Source organism: Amphiura filiformis, chromosome 13 (assembly GCF_039555335.1).
Source record: "Amphiura filiformis chromosome 13, Afil_fr2py, whole genome shotgun sequence".
In the NCBI taxonomy this organism is placed as follows: domain Eukaryota; kingdom Metazoa; phylum Echinodermata; class Ophiuroidea; order Amphilepidida; family Amphiuridae; genus Amphiura; species Amphiura filiformis.
In genome coordinates this window covers 59210680-59219978 of record NC_092640.1, presented here as the reverse complement: position 1 = coordinate 59219978, position 9299 = coordinate 59210680, and the positions used below count along the sequence as shown (strand labels likewise).

Genomic DNA, 9299 nt, shown 5'->3' with positions numbered 1-9299 from the left:
TGTTAATGAAGGATATTTCTCCAGAAGCCCCTTCAACAAAATAAAGTAGAAACTAGATATATTGCATCCCTGTAAGGCTGCGAAGTCCAGCCGTGACCTTGAAGTGACATCTGATGACCTTGAAAAGATTTGAAACACAATTGCATTTTCGTGAAAGATGTAGGCATTAAGTTTAATAACAATATAGCTAATAAAATAACTTGACCTTTGTTGGCCTCTGATGACCTTGAAATGACCTCCATTTTGTTTTAAATCATATCAATATTATATATTCTAATTAAAGTTTATTTGGACGAATTTTGGAATTTTACCCTTTTGACCTTTGGTTGACCTTTGGTGACCTTGAAATGACCTCCATCAAATTTTGAATCATATCGTGATCACAAATACCAATTTTCATTCGAATTGGACAAATTATACGCCAATATACGTATTTTTAGAACCGATCGTATGGGGACCATAAATTGTGCAAACGAGACTAATTTATCGAGACAATTTGCAAAGATAATCAATCGTCTGCAAAAAAAGATGGCGGAGGCGGCGGCGGAGGTCGAAGCGTGTGATCGCTTTCCTGAAGTAAATGGCCAAGAACTAAACGATATAATCCAACAGAAAGATAGCAAAAATACTCAGAGAAGCACTGCTGGTCAAGTGAACATTTTCAGGGATTATTTGCAGGCTAGAAACCTCGACACGAATTTCGAGCAGTGGAGCAAGCAACAGTTGGCAGATACATTGATAAAGTTTTACATCGAAGTTCGGCGAGCAGATGGAAAGGAATACAAAACCGGGAGCTCAAAATGAAAGGAATAGCAGTTAATATTATATCGGAACCAGTTTTCGCTCAAGCAAACCTCTCATTTGCGGCTACTCAAGCAAAGTTGAAGAGGGAAGGTCTAGGAGACACGACACACTACGTACCGATCGATGCAGATGACATGACAAAACTTTATGAATCTGAATCAGGAGTTTTTGACGTAGACACGCCGGAAGGGTTGCAAAATAAAGTATGGTTTGAGTTGATGTTTTTCATCTGTCGCCGAGGACGCGAGAACCTGAGAAAGCTGTAAAAAGACCACTTTGCCATCGCTTCGGATGCCAACGGCAGGCGTTACGTCTATCAGTGCAAGGATGAGATGACTAAAAAGATACGCGGTGACAGCATGAAGAGTCGCGTTGATGGTGGAAGAATGTATGAAACAAAAACAGAACGTTGTCCGGTGGCATCGTTTGAAAAGTACCTATCTAAGCTCCATCCAGACAACAACACATTATTCCAGGCACCGATCCGGTCTAGGTCAGAAAGTAGCGGAAAGCCATGGTATAGAAATGCACCAGTAGGTGAGAAAACTCTAGGCAATTTCATGTCTAAGATTTCATTAGCTGCAGGTCTTTCGAGGCGTTACACAAATCATAGCTTAAGAGCGACTTGCATCACTAGGCTTGATGAATGTGGGTTCGCAGCAAGGGACATCTGCAACGTGTCGGGACACACAAACGAAGCCAGCATCAGGACTTATATTGGTCGACCGAATGATGCAAAAAAGCAGAAAATATCAGATGCATTGTATTGTTTGCTTGGTGAGAATGAATTAGTGCCGGCAACATGCTCTCGGGCACCTCCATCGCCGTCTCCACCTCCACATTCAAAAACTGGGCATGAGCCTGATGAAGCAACAGAGTTATTACTTACAAACTCGCAGATGCAAAGTTTGATGGACGATTGCGGCGTAGATCTTCCTGCCGGTGTCATGCCTGCAGTAGTAGAACAAGCACCGCTGGCGCTACCGCAACCGCAACAACAAATAAGTACAACTACCAGAAGTAGTAATAGTACTATGCTGTCAAGCAGACAAGACAATAGGAACATAAGTATGAACTTCCACAACTGCAGCGTCACGATTAATTACAATTGACTAAATTAAAAACTTTTACGAGTTTCGCATTGGAGTTTTGCATTGGACTTTTGCATTGAACTTTTTTGGAGTTTCTACGACTACGTGTTGGAATTGGATTTAACATTGAACATTTACGATTGGAGTTTACTGTTACATGTTGGAGTTGGACTTTACCGTTAGTGTTGGACTTTACCGTTAGTGTTACGAACATTTGTACGTGTTATTTTGATTGAACGCCCTGATTGGTGCAAATTGGAAGGTAAGTGCAATTTTTAAAATCTGAAAAAAATTGATTTTTTTTTTTGAAGTTTAAAAAATCTAAGATTCTGAAAACATAATAATGATAACATTGGATGGTTTTTTTCACCCAATACTACAAATTAATTGGTCTCGCTATGAGTTTTAAAATATTGGACTCGACTACGTCTCGTCCAATATTTTAAAACTCATAGCTCGACCAATTAATTTGTAGTATTGGGTTCAAACCATCCAATTTTATATCAAATGTTGACAGAAAGAAAGAAGAAGCAGAAACCGCTGAAATGCAAGAGTCCAGCCGTTGCTCGGCTGGACTAAATAGCTAATTTGAAGATAAGCCACCGAAATATTAAGATAAAAGTGACGCAGTAGTTTTCCTGACGAACATAAATAATCCCCGTGTCAAGGAAATAAAACTGTTCAAAGCTAATATATCTTGATTGATTCATCGCCTCCGTGGCGCAATTGGTTAGCGCGTTCGGCTGTTAACCGAAAGGTTGGTGGTTCGAGCCCACCCGGGGGCGTAAGACTATTTTTCTTTGCAATTTCTTTACCTGATTAACAATTATAAATGTAACTACTTTTTACATTCGATCACAGTGGTCTCTTGGTTTGTGTCTTTTTTTTTTCATGAGAGATTTTTGTATTCGTTCCATATCAATTTTTTTTTTATTATCGTCATATTTTTTCTGCCAGTACTAAATTGAATTATTTGTGTTACACACAGTAATCATATTAGAGTCACGCGGTAGCCGTGACCAGCAAGTTAAAAAAAAAAGACTGATAAAGAAGACTAATAACAGATGCTCCCGCGAGACTATATTTACACCTAACATTAAAACACTTGACTTCTATTGTTCGATGTTATTTTTCGCTGGGTACAAAATGTATCTAAAACCATACTAAATGTTAATTACAGTCCCAGGTGTAATATCTTGACAACTCATTAATTCAAAAAGGGCCACCAATCCTACAGTCAATCATTGTTCGTAATAAACAAATATTTTTGCTTCCATTTCACGCGGTATTTCATAGCGAAAATTAGTGGCAAATCATGCTGATCCAGAATTTTTAGACACTGCTACAGGTCTCCCTGGTTATCACCTTCACGCTACTTTTTCAGATTCACTTCCAATTATACCCTAGCAATTTCTGAAATACCGTACATACAAATTACGAACCCCATTCGACAAAAAATCAAGTTTTTCACAATTCTTTTGTTCTTTTCGGACGACATATCAATTCATATAATAAATATTGTACATCGACACGCTATTTCACAGCCGAGTCCCGTGGTGTAATGGTTATCGCATTGAAATCCTAATCCGGGGACTCGAGTTCGAAATCCCAGGACCACCTAATTTTATTAAACAATAATTTTATTGTCATTAATCAAGGATAACACAATTTTAATCATCCAGTGCTATTATGATATTATTTTTTTTATCAAAGCAAGATGTTTGATTCTCAGGGATATTATTTATTGCAATTAAGGGCCTATTTAAAAACAACCTATGTATGGTGCATGCAGCCGCTAGCTGAACAAATAATAAAAGAAATCTTTTTATTAATTAATTAATTAATTAAAATCTGAATAACACAATAAACTAGATCAGGTTATCAATATTTTTCTCATTTTTAGTTCTGTCCTACCACGGGGCGATTCGCATGATAATAGGACAATAAAACATGTGATATGTATGAATGGTTGTTGAATCGATTTAGAGACCTGTACCTTTGTCATATTCAGCTATCGTAGAATTGTATTCCAACATGACTGTCATTTCGATTGTTATACCGTTCCGGTTGGTTTATTGCATACACTCTATAGGTGTGAAAAATTATTGTTCCACTAGTATGGAAGGCCAGCACGGACAAAAACGTATCCAAAAAGATAGAACCAAATATGGAAGGCCATTAAAGTCATAGTTACGTAAAGACAAATTAGCAAAGCGGCAAAAATACCGAAATGCCTATTAAAAGGAGGGACTGTCCCCACCACAGACACACGGAACCCCCGATAGAGAGCAGGGCTTGAAGAATGAGGGAAATTAAAACCACAAACCGCGAAAGACCGCCAACAACCGCCGCTTAATAGGGATGTCAAATTAGATTGCCCTACATGGTTACAAAGAACCACAAACCGCGAATTTTGGATATCCACCTAAATTGCTCCTCGGAGCTACAAAGAAGTATGGTTATCCAACAAGCTTAAGCTATAAATTACCCACTCCCCTAGAGATCAGGGCTTGAAGAATGAGGGAAATTAAAAACCACAAATCGCGAAAGACCGCCAACAACCGCCGCTCAATAAAACTAGATTGCCCCGCAGGGCTACAAAGAACCACAAACCGCGAAATATGGATATCCAACCAGTTAAAAAAAAAAAGAAAAAAAAGCGCAGTGATTTATAGTGCGCTACGCACAGGCACAACGCCTAGACGTTGATCCACAAGCCTCAGCACACTTAACAGGTTGTCGCTGACCACTACGGCCTCACATCATTCCATAAACCATTAAACAGCAATTCAGGGACTTTGCTGCTTTAAGAGCGCACACCCTAGACATTCCACAAATAGCCTTCGCACACCCTAGACATTCTACAAATAGTTTTCATTTCTCTAATTTTTCAGGCCCTGGCCTCTATCAACCGCCGCTTAATAGGGAAATCCAACTAGATTGCCCCGCAGGGCTACAAAGAACTATCAACCGCGGAATTTGGATATCCAACTAGATTGCCCCGCTGGGCTACAAAAACCACAATCATGGTTGGCATGAAGAATGAGGGAAATTAAAACTACATACCGCGAAAGACCGCCAACAACCGCCGCTTAATAGGGAAATCCAACTAGATTGCCCCGCAGGGCTACAAAGAACTATCAACCGCGAAATTTGGATATCCAACTAGATTGCCTCGCAGGGCTACAAAAACCACAATCATTAAAACATAATTATCTTGCTAAGTCGTGGCACTTAGACGCTTCCGTAGTATAAGCCTTGCTACATATACACGCATTTCTCAGCTTCAATTTGAAGTAAATCGGACTGACTCTGTGTCTCGCTGGCATCGTCAACATTGGGTATGTGTTGTTCATATTTACATTTTCTTAGTTGCTTTGAATAATTGAAGTATATTAAAATGTATATGTATCCCTATTAACATTACAGTCACGCGGTAGCTGTGACCAGCAAGTTTTAAAAATAAACGGCTGATAAAGTTTTATTAAATTATTTACTGTCATAAATCAAGGATAACATATAATTTCAAACATCTATGTTTTGTTTTATTCGTTTTATGGAATACTTCGTAACCCGATGACTTTCCCAACTTAGAGCTGCTTGGCTACATTCATAAAAAGAAATAAAATCCACCAAAAACACGTTGACAACGTAAAGAAAGCAGCAAGTTTAAAAAGCCCCCACCTCGGCTCACTTTTTGAAACTTGGTCCCATTTTGTTTTTAACGTTTAAACAATAGCATCATTGCCATTAACATGCCTACTTGTTATTCGTTTAATTCAATCATTGATCATGAACTTAATGATTATTATAAAACAAAACATATATAGGATATTGGCCAAGAACAACATATAACCTTTCTGATCGTTCCAGAATGCTAACAACTTAATATCGCATCGGCACATTAAAGATACATAACACTTCTGGAAATGTTTTAAGTTGATAATTATGACAAAGTTTAAATCAGTATCTTTTACAAATGGGACCAAGTTTCAAAAAGTGAGCCGAGGTGGGGCTTTTTAAACTTGCTGCTTTCTTTACGTTGTCAACGTTTTTTGGTGGATGTAACATTACTGGTGGATCCTCAAACCGGGGGGCACTTAACACAATGACCATACGGGTATGTTCTCCCGGAAAGACCCCCTTTTTGATTTCGCAGTACGGTAAGACCCCGTAAATTTGACCCAAATAAAACTCCGAAAGACCCTTGATTTTGATAATTCATCTCTAAAAGACCCCTAAATTGTTCATTCTACACATTTGTGTTTTTGTAGGCAATGTTCAACCAGAAAACCAAGAAAGACCTTTGATTTCGACTTTTCATTGCTACAAAAGATAGAACATACCAACCATAAATGTATAATGTGCCCGGGCCCGCAGAATACATAGGTGTAGATTCCCGGGGATGGGGGGGATAAATATTTTGCTAGGGGATGGTCCATACAATCATCCCACCCCCATGTTGACGCCTGTATACATGTATAATTATGGGTTTCTGACCAAATTAACCTCATATTTGGCAATTTTTGCTCTCAAAGTGCCAATCTTTGCGCGTTTCTCGCGCATTTATTCCACTTTTGCAACATATTTCACCAGTTTAGCTTCAATATGGCAAAAATTTTACCAATAACTTATTCTGTCGCCAAAAGCTGCTTTTATTTATTTTCGAACCACATCTCCCCATGTCAAAAATAAATCTACGCCACTGTTATGTCAGAAAGTGTGGTTTAATGGTGAAACCACGCCCTCATTGGATCGAGTGATTATATTATAGCCATTAGGAGAAGACTGGCTATTGCAAGGACAACTGTGCAGGGCATGTCAAGCATATGGAAAAGCAGAGGCCTATCCATTGACCTCAAGGTACGCCTACTTCGTGCAACTGTGTTTTCCATTGCCACCCAGCAAACACAAAACGTTTTCGACATCATTCGCAAAAGGTTATAAAAGGTTGTCAGAAAACGTTTAAATGTCGGGTTATATAAAGGGTATATTAAGAGTATAAAACGTTTTCATAACCTTAAAAACATTTTTGATAATCTTCTGCTCAGCAAACAAAAATGTTTTACAGAAAACGTTTAAATGTCGGGTTATATAAAGGGTATAAAAACGTTTTAATAACATTCCAAAAATATTCTTGAAAACTTGATACAAAACATTCTAAACAGAATGTTATTTTGGGGTTGAAAAAATATTTTGCGAAAAATGTTTGCCCAAAATATTTTCAATAACGTTTTAAAAACGTTTTCATGGCCTTTATATAACCCGACATTTAAATGTTATTAAAAGGTTTTGAAAAAAACATTTTAAGAACATTTCTGTGTCTGCTGGGTTCAAATATTTTAACATAATGTTATTTAAGTATTGACACAATATTTGGCAAAAATGTTTGCAAAAATAGTTTACAATAACATTTTTTGAAAACATTTAAAAATATTGTTGTAGTGTGTTTTCATACAAAACGTTTTAAAACGTTATCATGACCTTTATATAACCCGACATTTTAATGTTATTAAAACGTTTTTACCTAAACCAAACGCCAAAATATAACTTATTTAAAACGTTTTTAAAACGTCTTTGTGTTTGCTGGGGCACTTATGGATGCGAGTCTTGGGCTATGACCAAGAATGATAGGAAAAGAGTAGATGCTTTTGAGATGTGATGTTACAGGGGGCTTCTACGAGTGACATGGAAAGACAGGAGAACAAATTCCTGGATCCTCGACAAGATTGGTACAAGTCTAACCATCAGAAGCAGCATAATGGAGAGAAAGCTGAAGTACTTTGGCCATATTGTCAGGAAACATGGAGGTGTAGAAAAACAGATTTTGCAAGGGGCTATGGAAGGCAAACGAGGAAGAGGACGTCCACCAACATCTTGGACTAATGACGTGAAGCTGGTTTCTAACCAAGGAATGCAAGGTGCAACGCACTTGGCGTGAGATGGCGTACTCTTGTGAAGACCACAGCAGCGCTACACAGCGCCACCTGACACAGAGAGAGAGAGAGGGAGAGATTAGGCTTTTGAACTTCACTTTGAAGTTACTTAAAATAGGTATGAAGTCGTTAATTTTAAGAACATTCGAAGTCACGAAACATAGGCTACGCATTGTATTTTCTCGTCGTCAAGTTTTCGCTTCGTTCAGAAACATTATGTACTAGCAAAATATTATGTCCAACCCTTCAAGTTATATTACAGACTTAATTTTGTTAGTTAAAACTACCTAAATTTTCAGAATTCGATACAGCCATAAAACATGTTCAACAGCGCTTTTCTGAATTTATGCACCCACCCCGGTTTGAGGGTCCACCAGTGATGGAGGATCGATCTTGTTACAAATGATTACTGCGTTTGATAAAATATTTATAGTTTCAAAATTTAATTAATTCTGGACAACTGGATTAACTATCATGTTACACTCTACTAGAAACTTTGCGACTTTGTTTGTTTCACTCTTACCATTTTGATAATAATTATTATGTTGAGCTGCATAAACTTTGTATTTATCTTTGATATTTTGACCTTTATATATCGTGACCGTCATTGTAGTTGATTTCTATTAACTTCTCGGGTTATGAATAAACTGAATAGGCAAGGTTACGATACGTTAGTACCATGGTTAAGTGACTTATTTACAACACAGAATTGTCAAGGTTTACTCTGTTTTAAATAACACTCATTTAGGTTTTTTTAATTAATTTTTACTTTAATTCTGTTAAGTACAGAATTGTTCATTTTTCTCAAGATTTTGTGTGTTTTCATTTATAACTTCAAGCCCTCAAATACTTTAAAATGTATAGCATTTAGACTGTTTAGAGTAAACGTGGTGCAATTAGGTTTTTAGAAAAGTATTTAAACTGTTTTTACACTTCCCAGTGTACATTTATTTCCAATTGACACCAAACCTTCTCGCAGGTTGTACTGAGCTGCATACAAAACAGCCTAAAAGTCATACAAAGTCATATATCTTAACGTTGTTGCGTCATATAACGCTGCTACAACGGTGTTAGCAGCGATACATAGATACCAGTATAAATACGTCTATGTACGACAAAGCTGGGTTTCGCCGTCTTGTCATTAGAAACACGACAGTTTAATATTCAGTTATCAATTCCTTGAAACTGAACATTTTTGCAAATTACCAAACCTCAAGATGTGACCTTCATGTTTTGCATCAGTGCAGATGTATACGGTGTATTCTATGAGTCCATCACGCCATGTTTGAAGGTGAAGGTGTTTTGGCAGACTTGCACTAAATTGGTAAGGTTTAAATTTATATATTTAACTATTTTACACATGTTATTCTATATTTATATGATCCTTTGGCATGCATTTGAATAATACATTACCACTTAATTAAAGATTTCAGAAAGTAACGTTTTGTTAATTTTATTTTTAGATACA

At 37.3% G+C, this 9299-nt stretch overlaps 1 non-coding gene across 1 annotated transcript; it reads left to right on the top strand.

Annotated features, from left to right (window-relative positions):
• Positions 1–2606: 2606 nt before the first annotated feature.
• Trnan-guu (transfer RNA asparagine (anticodon GUU)) lies at positions 2607–2680 on the top strand. The gene has a single exon. It is a non-coding gene; the product is annotated as a tRNA-Asn (tRNA).
• The last annotated feature ends 6619 nt before the right edge of the window (positions 2681–9299 follow it).